This window comes from Simochromis diagramma, unplaced genomic scaffold, assembly GCF_900408965.1.
Source record: "Simochromis diagramma unplaced genomic scaffold, fSimDia1.1 OVJJ01000692.1, whole genome shotgun sequence".
Taxonomy (NCBI): domain Eukaryota; kingdom Metazoa; phylum Chordata; class Actinopteri; order Cichliformes; family Cichlidae; genus Simochromis; species Simochromis diagramma.
Genome location: NW_024387485.1, coordinates 140,267 through 155,227, shown reverse-complemented (window position 1 = coordinate 155,227; position 14,961 = coordinate 140,267). Strand labels below are relative to the sequence as shown.

Here is a 14,961-nt window from a genome sequence, read left to right as displayed (position 1 = left end):
AGAACTGTAATAGGCATAATCATGTTTAGTGGTGGACAATATATGTCTGTTACTTTATTTGGAATTTTTTTTAAATGGGTTTGTTTTTAGAGGTAACAGTTTTTAAATTAGTTTTTCATATAGAAGCTAGAAAAGTTACTCTAATGTAACTATGCTAAAGAATGAACATGTGAACTGAAATAAAAATGTATACCGTGCACTATCAAAAGTAAAACAAAAGTACCAAATATATAGGAAGTGTATTTAGAGTTGGAGTGTGCAGCCATAGAAATGGCTTTAATTCCAAAACAGATGATGCAAATTTTTGATTCGTTGACTTAAAATTCACTGTGGTGGTCCACAGAGGCAAAATCACTATATTTGTGTTAGTGTCCAAAAACATGTGGATAGAAGAAGAATAAAAACACAATAAATCTCCTCGAAGCTACATTACCAATCCAACAGTAGAACTCATTTTGTTCTTTTTTATTAGTTTTTGAACAACATCGGAGTTCCACTGCACAGAGGAGGAAGCTACTGTGTGTCAGGCTTTAATGCATCACAGCTACACATTAGTAGACTTACTTACTTAGACTTAGATCCTCCCGCACCGATCGGCGCATCGGGAGACAAGGGAACGCCATCGAACTCGGTCTATCGCTGCAGTTGTTGCTTCATCCCATGACAGTTCGACTGAATGTAAATCTTCAAGGAAAGTCCTCCTCCATGTTATTTTGGGTCTTCCTCGCCGTCTCTTTCCATTCTTTGGGTTCCACAGCCATACGGAAAAGAAATAGTAAAAACTTATATGTGATTACTCATGAAAGTGGCTACTTTCATGAGTAAATCATATAAGGCTTACATGATTTACTCATGAAAGTGGCCACTTTCGCATTACTTTTATACATTGTTTTAGTAAGTATCCAAAACATACAAGTTTCATTATATAATTTTTCAAGGGATCTTATATTTGTTTTCACACTTATATGCTTTTCATACAAGTTTCACACAAGACAGATACAAACTTTATAAGATTTATATATATCTTTTCCATATGGGAAGAACCGCGACACGGGCAGGTCTCGGGTCCGGTAGTTGAAGGATGTGACCGGCAAATCTGAACCGACGCTTGGTGACTTGGACATGGAGCGGCTCTACTCCTGCACGGCGATATACTTCTTCATTGGTAACGCGATCCCGATATGTGATCTTGAGCAGCCGTCGAATACAGCGTTGTTGGAAGACGTCAAGATGGCGCTTGATCTTTGCAGTTGATTTCCAAGTCTCCGCTGCACACAGTGCCGTCGGTATAACGATGGTCTTCAGGAGCCGCAACTTGGTTGATAAAGGCAGTGCGGTGGTCATCCATATAGGTCGTTGAAAGGCTGCCCACGAAGTGGTCAGGTACTCCGTAAGACTTGATGATTTTCCAGAGCGTGTCTCGATTAAGGCTATCAAAAGCCTTTTTTAAAGTCAACGAAGTTCACGCATAGCCTTTGCTGGAATTCGAGGCTCTGCTCAATAATTTATCTCTACGTGACTATATGTGTAATGCAGGACCTTCCACTTCTAAAACCCGCCTGCTCCTCGCGTAGCCGTTCGTCCACCGTATTAGTAGACTAATATTTATTTTTAAATTAGATTAACTGATAATTAAAGATGATATCTGTGTGTGTAGCAGTGAAAAAAATGTCCCCTCGTAAAGCTCCTGAAATGCTAAAGGAAGCAGGTAGATTGCTCAGAGCTGTGTTCACAGTTTACATAGCAGGCAGTTGTTCCAGATGTTCCAGACACTCATGTGCAAAGTTGAGTTTCCCCGTGTGTGAGCTGTTTCCGGAGAAGAGATAAGAGCCATAGTCGGTTCCCAGCCTCCCTGCCGATCCGCTCTGTTGATCTGCATCCTTAATGAAGCATAAATAATAATAAATAAATAAATCTTTATTTATATAGCACCTTTCAAGACAGAATCACAAAGTGCTGCACATAAGATTACAAGTCATAACAATATTTAAAAAGAGAAAATAAAACAGGCATAAAATTAACCAAAAGCAGTTTTAAAAAGGTGAGTTTTGAGTTGTTTTTTAAAAACAGCTACTGAGTCCACAGTTCTTAATGCGTGGGGGAGAGAGTTCCACAGTCTCGAGGCCACAGTGGCAAAAGCTCTATCACCCTTAGTCCTCCTCTTAGCATTTTTTATAGCAAGTAAGCCCTGATCAGATGACCTCAGAGACCTGCTAAGGACATAGGGCTGTAGCAGATCAAAGATGTAGGCTGGTGCCAGTCCGTGCACAGTTCTGTAGGTCAAGCAGACCTATCAGCAGAGCTTGGTTAGCTCAGGTATGCAGCGTGCTCAGACTGGTTCTTGGCATGCTCCTCCTCAACACTGTAGGTCTGTATACACTGTAATTATAGAGCACTCCCTCCCTCATGGTGCTTTTGTTATCATCGTGCTTACCTTCATGCCTGCAGGCACAGAAAAACAAAAGATGACCCAGGATGAATTTACTCGAATAACATTTGGCAAACTATAAAACAAAAAGTAAATCGCTGTCTGTTGATTGCAGGTCTAGTTCTTTAAGGAAATGCGTGCCTGGATTATGCAAGTCACGGCCGGAGTAAATGAAAAGAAAAGTTTCCTGCTTGGTTATACATTACACTAGTTGAAGGTCTGAACCTAATCTTCAGTGTCGAGCGGTATCACAGAGTTGTGTGTGAATAAAATACTAAATCATTTTCCTCAGTGAGCAACAGCGCAGTGTTGGTTTAACCTTCACTGTCATTTACCGCAGTAATACTGCAGGGCAAAAGTGATAGTACTGACTGATCCAAGTGTTACCCACACCAAAGTTTTGCGTGACCATGTCGACTTACAGCCTCGACTCAAAGCTGAGTTAGCCAGAGTTCTGCCTATGATGGGCCAGATATAATGTGCGTTAAGACATTTGAGCCACTGTGCAGATGTGGCCCAGGATATAATCCTTGCAACATAAGTCAAGCACTTCACTTCATTGGCAGGTAAATAAACCTTTAGGTACATTGTAATCTGCATGCATGACCTTCAGCTATAAGGACATAATGAAGGTTAGTTGCTTTATGTAGACTTCTTGCAGGCTTTCAGTCAGGTTACTGAGTGATATTTGTAAAGTTTTACACTTTGATTCTGTACCTTTACGGTTATCACTTGAGGTCGGTGTGATTGTTATCAGCACATCCTTTACATCCTAGAAATAGTGAGTTGGACCTGTAGTGGATTATACTGGTTTGCCCTTTATTTGGCCCAATCATCTGGACATAGCTAATAGGCACTTGCTCGTGTCATTTAACATGCTAATTTCTCTTGCTTTATAAGGACACATAGACTAAAAATCTAAGTCTCTTAACCCAATCCAAAGCCATGAGATACTCTGTGGCAGGGTTGTCCAACTCAAGTCCTCGAGAGCTACCGTCCTGCAGCTTTTAGATGCATCCCTACTGCAACACAGCTGAATGAAATGGTTGGATGCCATCACATTTGGCAAAGCTGTTGTGTGTCACAACAAGGATGCATCTAAAAGCTGCAGGGTGGTAGCTCTCGAGGACTGGAGTTAGGGTATGTTACTTTTGGCTTTTGCACATTCTAATCCCAGGTCTTGGCAGTTGGCTAAAAAAAAGGTCTACCAAAAAACAAAAAACCTCCAAAAACAATTAACTTATCTTACAACTGTTAGTTCAGCTTCTGGTACAGTTATCTAGTACATGTATGAAATGTCATGTGTTTCCTGGACTGGATAAGAGATGCAGTCTTATTCTGTTCTAGCTGGGTTTTTAGTCTGATTATGGTCCAACAGCAGTCACATATTGCTGACCAGTGGCAGGTGTATTCAGGCTATGCAAAAAGCCCACCCTGTGAAAAACTGAGCCTCACGTCTTTTGAATTCCACAGGTTTTTTTAAAGCTTCTTCACCCACAAAGCTTCTCTCTTGTGTTCCTGACTGCAAGTAAGGCAACACCGCTTCTTTCCCTCTGTCATTTCTCCTCTTTCTACCTTTCTCTCTCTCTGAGGGAGCTCAACTCTTTTCTTGCAAAAGCCAGAGGAGGACAGCAGGGAGAGGTGGGGGCTGAAATCAGAGCCATTGCCTTGGAGGTGGAGGCGATTTATAGCGTGTTTGTGCAGGAAGAGGAGGAGGAGCAGTGGGAGGAGAGCAGGCAGAGTGAAGGAAAGGAGGGCACGAAGCAGTGACAGAGGGTGAAGAACTGGGACAAAAGTCTGTCGAGAGAGAAAAGAACTCTGGAGTTTATTGTTGGAGCTTTAAAAGAGGAGGATTAGAAGGAGGGAATGAGGAGGGCTTGACTCACTCTATGCAGCTGAATTTGGATTTGCAGCCACATGCTGAGTGCAGGAGAGGAAAAACCCAGGTACGGCGACAGGGTAAAGGTCGCTTCTGCTCTTTCTGCGTGTGTGTTTTAAAGGTTTTATACTGGCTTGTTTCTGCATCGCCCGTCTGCTTTGTTTATGTATTCAATTCAAGAAATTATACGACGTAAAGGACACTGTGAAGCGTTACAGGAGTGAAATAACCAACATGCAGTGCTGTTAGCACAGATTTAAACCCATCTGTGTCCGGTCCCATTGTCGTTCAGCTTCTTCTCCTCAGGTTTCTGCCTTTGTGTCCAGAGCTGTGTTTTCACAGACAAAATGCATTTACTCGTTTGTCTTTGGGATGTTATTATAATACACCTGCTCAGAGTACTGTCGGTGGAGGAGGATTTCATTATATTCAGACATGCTGTGTGATCTTGCCTCTGCTGGTTTCACCCGTCCTTGTGGATGTTTTTGATTTACTTTGTCCTGGGTTTTCACATTTGTCACTTACAGTTCTGCCCTGCAGTACAATGAAGCTGAACGTAATATAGTTGGAGAGTGTGCAACGCTCAAAAGTGACATTCAGAAACTCTGCAGTGACATTTATTTCTTAAAAGGGTAGCCCTGTTTCTAAGGATAGGTTTCATTTCTCTGTAGTATTTGTCTGTCCACCGTAAACAGATTTGCTTTGATCTCTCTTAACTCTGAGCAACACGTGCAGCTTTCTGTGGCCTTTGTCTCAAATGCTGCGTTATAGAAACTATTCCCACACCCATTCTTTTTCTCTATATATGGTTAACCATGCACCCTCGCAAAGATTTATGTGTGAATAGTTATTAAGTTATTCAACTTCTTTACATCCACCATCACGACAGTGATCAGCTGAGCTGAGGGTTAGGGGTAGCTTTACCTTACTCTGTAGAATTTTCCAGTATATGTTGATCCCAAGTCGTAAACTCAAGAACAATAAGGCCACAGATGCATATCGGAGACTTGGTCTGAGTTATGTTATAGTCTCTGTTTGTTTTAGACTGTTTGTTTAGCACGTGGTGCATTTGTTAAACATGTCTCCCAGTAAGTTTATTCAAGCACTATGCAGGTTGGTTGTATTTACTGGAGTATTTAAATTGGAAATGTATTTTCATTATGAAATAAGCGTGGATTGCAAAGTTTAATGGATGTAGAATAATGGCACCATTGATCTACAGCTTTGAAGCTTCAGATGTCACTGGGTGTGAAATCTCATGGGAGAATAAAGGCTTCATAATGCAAAGAAAACAGAAAGAAGATGGGTTGAAGAGTGGGGCGTGACTTGTTGCTCGACTTTTTGACTCTTTGCTAATTTATTTGGCAGTTTGTTACTTTAAAATTAACATTTTTAAAAAGGAAATCTAATGTTACTTAGCATGTAACATGCTCTGCAGGACTACATGACAAATTTAAGAACCCAACAGTATGTAAAATATGTTCAGTTAAGTGTACTGCAGATTGCCACAATTCTAAAATTCTGCATCAATGAGAGGAGATAAGTAATAATTAACAGTATGAAAAATGTAAATTAAAGTTCATTTATGTTTTAAACTTACAGATCAGGAAGAAAAATTAGAGATATATTAGAAAAATAAAAGGCTGAATAATTCTTCCACCACAGCAATAAATCACACTAAAGAGTTTTTGGTATGAAGGATTGGAGTAAAACTCTTCAGTACTTTGAGTAATTTCTGACATGAACCTCCCAGGGATAATGTCGAGGCTCCAAAACTACTTGCACTGATTGGCAAAGGTTCACAGTTTGATTGAGGATTGGGGTCATTACCAATGATGGTGAGAACTCTTTATATTAGCAACAATTAAGACACATAGTTGTATTTGAAAAAATAATGTCTATAGCCGTTTTTTAAAGTGTAAAATGAAAATTGTGGCTCAGCTCATCTGTGAAAGAGCGAGACAAAGACACAGAAAGAGAGACAATGTATCATTGTCAGTTCCTGCTCTTGTCTGTGGGAGTACAGGGAAATGAAATGAAAAAGGTCGTTCCTGGTCACAAACTCACTAATCCCATCTCAGCTTACTCTGATACATCACAAAGAAACACTCTTGACCTGACAGAGCAGTCAGCACACTGACAGTACAGCTGATTAAATCCTGACCAAATGGAATCAAAGGAAAATCAATGAGCAGTACCTTACTCAGGCATGATTACGGGATCTCTGTAAATTATTAATAATAATAATAACAAAAGTAAGGAGAAGAAATGTTCACAAAGGACAAAGTGTCTGCTCTGAACTGACATTAAATTTGCTGTGCTAATTTGTTAAATGGCATGAAATGGAAAATAGAACTGAGGCTGATGGGAATGCTGGATGGAGTGGAGCATGAGGAGGGCTCTGAGAAAAGCTCGGGGGGCGAGAGTTTCGTCACTTCATCTTCTGGCTTCAGGATAGCACCAACTTTTCATAGCCATCAGCTTGTCAAGATTTTTCTCTAGAACCAACAGCGAAAGCATTATTTGCTAAAAGAAGAAAGGGCATGTGTTCACTGAAGTTTATTTTGACAGTCAATAAATACTAAATAATGAAAGTATTACAAGTGGCATCGATATTGAAACTTCATGAACGTAATGTTGTTTATCCTTTGCAGCAGCTGGCTGAGTGGACAAACATGGGCTAATGGCTTCCTCCTTCCTGGTTTTTGTTGAGCTAGAGCAAAGAGAAAAGACATTGATGTGTGTCATCATGTGTATCAACACAAAATTATAGAATGAAAGTTTTCAGAAAATGCAGCCATGGGGACTCGGCATTGTGGTTGATGTTAATCATGGTAGAAACAAAATATCACCATAGCAGTCTCCCTGTCGATGTCCAACGAGCTATCGTTTCACCGTTCAAGCTGTGCTCTCTAACTATTCGATATGTTACTTCAATCTGTTTGACTAAACGCTGCAAAGGCACCTTAAATATGATCTTTTTCATTTGGGTCATTGACCTTGCCGGCTTAACGGAACTGCCACAAACAGACTTTTTGTATTCGTCTTTTTATATGTTTTAAATTTGAGTTTTATTTGCTCATAGCATGTCTCCTCTCTTGCACTGAGTTGAGTAATAGAGCCGGTGTGTTTTACAGAGGAAAAATCTGCACTAAAAAAAGAGGTTTGTCTCTCTAGAGAAGCTGCAGGGAAAAGAGTGCACGTGTCAAGGCTTTGAGTGAAACTCATGGAGCAAAGGGTGAAAACTGGGTGGAAAGACTCTGAAACACGATGAACATTGATGCCAGAGGGAAAGGATGGAGAAAGTTTTCCTTTTCTTCACACTGACACTTGTCTCTGCCTCTATACAGAAATTCTGAAAAATGATGCTGGTGAACAAACCTGAGCAGCAGATTGGTGATACTGGACAAAGCTCTTAGAAGGAGGTGGTTTTAGATTTCACTCAGTCTGTTGTTGCTGTCTGATTTAGTGAGTGAATGTTGACCATAGCCAAGAAAGACATCATGTCCCAGAACGCCGGTCCAATTCTGATCCAACTTTAAATAGGACATATTATTTCACTTCCCCATCAGGGAAAACCTTTATATAGCTTTTTATGCATGTAAACGTCCACAGACAACAGATGCTGTGTTCTCATACAGAAAACCCTGTTGTCGAACTACCTCAGTGCCTTGTTGGTTGCCATGGCTTTCCCCCACTACTTATCTGGTAGTGGGGGAAATGTTTTGGTATGCCATCACATAAAGTATGGCAACTGCCTCACTTTTATATACTTATACTCGAAGCCAGTCCTGCTAAATGTCTCAGATATTTGTATATCTGAGACATTTCCAAATATCTATTTCCAGCTGCTAGCTGCAAAAATTAACACGGGGGGCTTAAAAGGTCAAAGGTCAGGTTTTCCAAAAATCTTGTGAATGCAATAAGTCAAGAAGACCTTTCTCTGCACTCACTGTTTATACATGACTGTGCATTTAATCATGAATTATTATTCATCTCTGGCTCTTTTGTCCCATCTTCCTCCCCTCACCCTGGCTGCCCCTCCCTGAGCCTAGTTCTGCCGAAGGTTTCTTCCTGTCAAGAGGGAGGTTTTCCTTTCCACTGTTGCCAAAGCGCTTGTTCATAGGTGGCCATGTGAGGTTTCCTCTCTTTTCCTCTGCATTATTTTAGGGTCTTTACTAGGGTTGTTCAATATAACGAAATATATCGGATGACGATATAAGAACGTCTAACGTTTCCTATCACTCTATCGTTTGTTTCGTGGTGTCGTGAAATAAACTGTTTACAGCAATTTTTGTTCATCGTTTTGATGGTCACTGTTGTGGCTATATTAGTTTCTTAAACTTCTCTCTTTCTCTTATATTTAATATAACCACACTACAGACAGACAAGCGCCTGTTTTTACGTGTTGTCGTTAGCAACAATGATGGTAAAACCGTCGCGTGGCTCTGCTGTCCGCTTGTTTGTTTTCCACGTAAACCTTTCACAATAAAGCTCAAGATCCTGTTGAGACCTTTCAAAATAAACTGACTCACGTGAAAGACTATGCAGAGAGTTTACGGATGAGAAGCAAAAAGAGCCGTCAGTTGCTAAAAAATAAACCGTAGACTCAAACGTTAGAACAGGTTTTTCCCTGCAGCACGCCATGTAATAAATACAAAGAAAACGGCGGCCGTTACAACTTATGTCTAAAAATGTATCGTTTCATGCATCGGTTAAAACACTCGACTCCAGCTACATGACGCCCAGCTGGAAACACTTCACGCAAGTCGAGCTGCCCGAGATTCACAGAATTTACAAAAATTTTTACATTTTTGTGATTTATATCATTATCGGGATATGAGATTTTGGTCATATCGCACAGCCCTAGTCTTTACTTTATAATTTAAAGCACTTAAAGGCAACTGTTGTTGTGGTTTGTCACAATATAAATAAAGCTGAGTTGAAGTGACCTGGGATTTTCAAATTGTCAGCATTGGTGCATTTCCTAGAAATTAGTGACCTCGACCTAAACATTAGAGGTCAAGTTTTCTCAGAATCTTGTGAATGCAATAACTTGAGAAGAAGACAACATAGAAATTGATACCAGAGAGGTGTGTCTACTAGTAACCTGGGGTGTAGCAGTGGTGGTTGCCAGTACTTTTTAATAATAATATCATTTAGTAACAGAAAAAAGTAACTATCCCAGAGAGGTAGCAAATTTGCTTCCTCTCTGGGATATTGGAGGGCATGAACAGTGTTGTGAAGAATATTTAAATATTCTTCACAACACTGTTCATGCCCTCCATACTCTTGGATGGTTTGAGATCCTTATAGTTATAAAAAGCAATGTTGCCTCGAAAGTTGAGATGGTTGTGTGTTCATGAAGCATGCTGAAGCCGGCAGAAGAAAAGAAAGACACTGTTAATGAAAAGGAAAAACTAATACGGGGCCCTCCTGCCTGCTATGAAATCAACATTTTCAATGATCAGAAGCTGGGAGGGATAATTGGGTTACTGTATATATAATAACACAGTGTGTGGTGATTGCTGCTCTCAGTTTACAGATAGTAATTCCTTGTTTTTCCTCATTACCTATTTATGGGTTAAAGAGGATCAGCTTTTATTGTTAGCATAATGTAAAGCAGTGCCTCTTCTGCCAAGGTTGTTGACAGCCATCGAGTGTGAGGGGAGCTTTGAGCGCTCTTGAGGTCTTCTTCCTGCACGTGGGTCAGGGAGCTGAATAGAGGATGAGTGGAGTTGATTATTGGTCTCCACTCTTATCTCTCTCCTCTAATGCAGAAGCATCTGCTGATTATTCCCTTAATCAGGACTATCCTCTTTGTGATTAGCTTAGGGCTAAAAGAGCTCCTTACTCACAACGAGGACACGCCCACTGGACTAAAGCTTTGCTCTGGGTTCCTAATTGCATTATCATATGTTGTGTGTGAAGACTGATGGGCAGAGGTGGGTAGTAACGAGTTACATTTACTCCGTTACATTTACTTGAGTAAGTTTTTGAAAAAAATGTACTTTCAAAGTTTTTTGCACGATACTTTTTACTTTTACTTGAGTACATTTGTGAAGAAGAAACGGTGCTTTTACTCCGCTACATTTGGCAATATTCGACTCGTTACTTTTAAAAAAAAGATTAATTTCACACATTACATAATACTGCTAATAATGGATCATGCCGCCAGTGGAGTTTTCTGTAACTCTTTTACCAGATGTGGCCATGCAGTCACATGACCAGTTTGAAACTGTGGCGGGCAGAGCGGCCCAAGCATTTTAAAGTAGCGACACACGGAAAGAAGAAAACTAGGGCTGCCACGATTAGTCGACTATTAAAATCGGCAACGACTAATTTAATAGTCGACGCGTCATTTGAAGCTTTGTAAGATCCCAAAAGACACAGTAGTAGTATTTAAGAGTGTAATAACGGACTGAAACAGAAGATGGCAGCACTGCATGTACAAGGATGCCAGCTGCCATTAAACACAGAAGAAGAAGAAGAAGCTCTGTCCCAGAATTCATAGCGCGGCCCTGCTCAGTTTCTAACAATGGCAGCAGCTAGTTAGTTTTAATATTGCTCTTATTATTCTTTCTTTGTCACAAAATAAACGTTTAACATATTTTCAGGCGAGAATGTAGCTGTGTAAATCTCAAATATCTGCTCAGTTTATCAAGACACCACATACTTTCAAAAGCGCTCCGACGTTTTTGGAGACGTCTGTTACCCACTAGCTCGATAGCGAGCCGGGGGCAAGGCCCACAAGAGCACGTGAGAACACCGGACTCCCGGCAAATCGTTTTCAAACCCACCGCCGTCTTTCGCTACTCAGGTTAAATATATATAAGTCACTTAGATAACTTAAAAATGTTATTGTTTGGCTTTTTTCAGTATTTTATTTGTTCCTGAGTAAATCGGTTTGGCTGAAATTAAAGTTATAGTTTTTACACAGCTGAATAAACGTCAAGCAGACAACTAATTATCAGAAGTGTGAGATGCTCAAGAATATACTCCGGTGTCCTGTTATATTTTAGATAGCAAGGAGTTTATTAAACTTCACTGAAACAATCTGCAAATTTCATTAAAATTTAATAAACTACCATGTTGTCTTTATTTTTAGTTAGCACATATCTTAAACACTTCAAGCTGTAAGCTGATGATAGTTATATAAGAGCAGATGCTGCTGGTGCAATAAGCTGTACGTTGTACGTCCAATGGATGCATGATCTGATTAGTTGACTAATCGCAAAAATAATTGGTGACTAGTCGACTATCAAAATAATGGTTTGCGGCAGCCCTACCATCCACATCTACCCACCCATCCATCCACCCATCCATCCACCCACCCATCCATCCATCCACCCACTCATTCACCCATCATTCCACCATCTATCCACATCAGCAAAATGTTAGATATAGGACTCAAACCTTGGTGCTAAACACCTAGCTTCAAAATCAAGTCTGAACCCCTTAAACAAGCGTTTGAAACAAATAATCCAGGTCAGCCTCTTTGAACGGGCTCTGCTGACGGTGTCGCTCTTTGTGGCAGCAGTTTCTATTTTTACATAATGCGACATTAAGGACTGAAGTGTAAGAATCTCAGAGTCTGTCGTTTTCTGTACAGGTTTGCATCAGTGGAGCGAGTTCAGGCGGACACGCCTCGCTCTCGTCTTCATACACCAAACACTCCTTTAAACCTGTCCACCACCCGGACAGTCATCCATATTCTTCTTCTGCTGCTCATCCCTGATCTACAGACTCGTTCTGCCCCATCAGTAATTCAGTAACACACCAGGTGCTTGACAGAAAAACTTTGTGATGTTTTTCAGAGGGTGAATTTTACTGTCTAGTTGATGTGTTTCAGTCCTTTTTGACATAAATGGTTGCACCGGTTTTCCAAAGCCCTCGGCTTTGATTTAATTTGCGGGTGAACGAAAGTGAATTGCTGCTTTGGGGACGATAGCAGAGGAATGTTTAGGAATTGTTGCTTCTCTGTGGTTGCTGTGTTATCCTTTAATTTACAGCCATTAGACTGAGTTATCTGTTGTTGTGCCTCCACCCCGGTGCCACCCACACAGCCTCCGCTGTCCCTTCAGTGCTGTTCTCAGCTGCTTCGATGACAGAGGGGGCTGCAGACTGCCGCAGTCCTCCGGTGCTCCCCGCTCACAGCGTTTTTACTGCTACAATTAGAGCAGAGAAAACGTTTTGTGCAGCTCCTGCAGAATCAACAAAAGCTGCCTATTAAACACCTCTTTAGTGGCACTGCCCCTCACTTTTATTTCCTCTCTGAGTTTATGGCTGTTAGAGGCGGAGTGTCCAGTACACTGCCACGACCTATAGCTCAGCCTCCACCTCATTTACTTCATCTCCTTTTTGCTTTTTTTGCTTTTCTCTGAATCTGGTAATCTTCTACGTACTATGGCTACCTTGCCTCTTCCTTTTCATTTCATTCTTTACCTCCATTTACCTCTGCTCCTCTTTTTTTCTGTTTCCCTTTGATCGTTGTTTTATACACTTCCTTATCTTCTTTTCATTTCTTTTTCATTGTTTATCTCGTTCCCTAGTACCTTTCCTCTGCTTCCTATGCCCTTTTAACCTCTCTGCTTCCCTTCTTTTCCTCATTCCTTTCTTCCTATCTTCTTTTTCCTTTCCTTTTTCCTGTCTTGACCTTTCCCTTCTCTTTTTATATATTCTTCCTCACATTTTCTCCTGTTTTTCTTCCTCATTTCTCTTCCTTTTTTCTTTACCTGTCCCTTCTTTCTTTTCTTGTTTGTTCCCACTCCCATTTCCTTATCTTTCAAACTTCTTCCCTCTTTAACTCTTTCCCTGTTCTTTTGCTTGCCTCTCTCATTCTCTTTCTTTTCCCCCCACCACACTTCTCTTCCTTCTCCCCTCTTCTTAATCTTTACTCTCCCTGCTCTCCATCTCAGCTTTCCTCCTCCTCCTTTCTTCCTGTCTCAGCACCTTTCATTGCTCTTAACGACATAGAGCGCATACATCAGCCTCACTAATTAACTCATAAATCATCTCTATGTAGTTGGAAAGTTGAAATGTCTGGCAGAGTGTTGGAGAGCCTTTCAGCGCGCAGTGTGATCCACTTTTACAGCAGATAATTGTTGTGGTTTTAATAATACATCACTTTAAACCATGTGGGGCTGAACCACAAATAACAGTTTGGGTTTTTTTGTGGTTTAAGTCGTCGTAAATGTCTCAGTGTTTCTCCTTCTAGGTTTCGTGGGAATAACGTGTGGTAAAAACTGAATCAACATTTCAATTCAGCTCAAACACCTGACAGAGCTCAGCTCCATTATTAAACAGTCGATTTGCTGGTAAAGTGATTTGTTGGAATCCTGTAACATTTGAGTCAAACAGGTGATGGTAATGTGGGTGGAGTGGACAATTAGCAAGGAAGGGGAAACTATGTTAGGCATGATATCCTGCTAACATTCACAGTAACACCCAAGAGTTATTGCTCTGACAGCCTTGTTGACCCCACAGCAGCACTAAGCACCACACATTTGTGTTTGTTTGTTTTTTAATTTAAAAAAGCTGCGGTTGCTAAGTTAGCTCATGCATCGTGTTAGGCTGCTGTTACAGTTACCAACTACATATACTGCTAAAAAAAATTAAGGGAACACTTCAACATTTTTAAGTTGTGGGGTGGGGCGTAGGGGCAGTGCCCCCCTTTGGCCCCCACCTTGGTGCCACTCCTGTTGTTGGGAATTGATTACCTTCTTAGACACAGATGTGGCACAAAAATGGCAGGAAGAAGAACAAAAGTTAATTCCTGTTTAGGGCTGGGCCATATTATACCGTTCACGGTAATACCGGTATAATGTTAGGCAACGATAGGAAAATGAAATATCGCGATAGAATGGGAGTAAAACGCGCATGCGCAGTGCCTTTGTTTTCATACGCACATGGCCGATTGTTGAGTGAAACAGATGAACCAGAATTAGTTTGTAAAAATGGTGCAACTTCAGTGATGTGGAACTGGTTTGGTGTTTGTCCGTCAGATACACGACAAAGCACATTTTTTTGCAGAACATGCAAGCGGCCGTCGTTATTGTCGTATTTGTCGGACTAAGATGCGCTTAAATCTGGGAGTAATCTGGGTCCTAAACTCCGTATGCTTCAGGTCAAACGAACACTGCAGCATCACTGAGAGTTAAAAACTGTCTAAATTCTTTCATCTTTAATAAAAACGACCAGCATTGCTGCTTTACCAGGTGTAACTATGAAGTTTAACTTCCAGGCATCCATGAAAACAAAATTTATTACATTTAACGGAGTTAGAAGTTAGCAGGAAGCTAGCGGAAGTTAGCTCGCTAGTTTCGCTAGTTACCTAAGCATGATATAGCATGTTCTGACTGAGAGATTTCTGAAAAAATTCAAACGTACAGCTCTGCTATCACTTCCAACATAAATGAAGACAGGAAACTAAACAGCAGTGACGTTTGTAGGGTTACTGAAGTTGGGCTAGCTGGTATATAATGATGTGCTACGTGATCGCTAGCGACACAGCTATGTTAGCATAACATAAACAGTGAAGCTGGAGGACGAACACTAACACTTTTCCACTTATAAAAGTTAACGTTAAGGTTCCTGATAGTTAGAGACAAATGCAATCGCATGGCAGGATGCTGTAAACGGACCAAACTTCAGT

General features: G+C 40.8%; 1 protein-coding gene across 3 annotated transcripts in view; it reads left to right on the top strand.

The window, feature by feature from the left end:
* Positions 1-14,961, top strand: part of large2 (LARGE xylosyl- and glucuronyltransferase 2) — a 139,619-nt gene that overhangs the window by 90,843 nt on the left and 33,815 nt on the right. The window contains exon 1 of one of the 3 annotated variants that reach the window (XM_040016769.1): positions 2,056-4,374. The exons of the other annotated variants lie outside the window; for them this stretch is intronic. The gene's annotated coding sequence lies outside the window, so the exon portion shown is untranslated. Of the gene's footprint in view, positions 1-2,055; positions 4,375-14,961 lie in introns of those variants that run through there. 3 annotated transcript variants of the gene reach the window in all.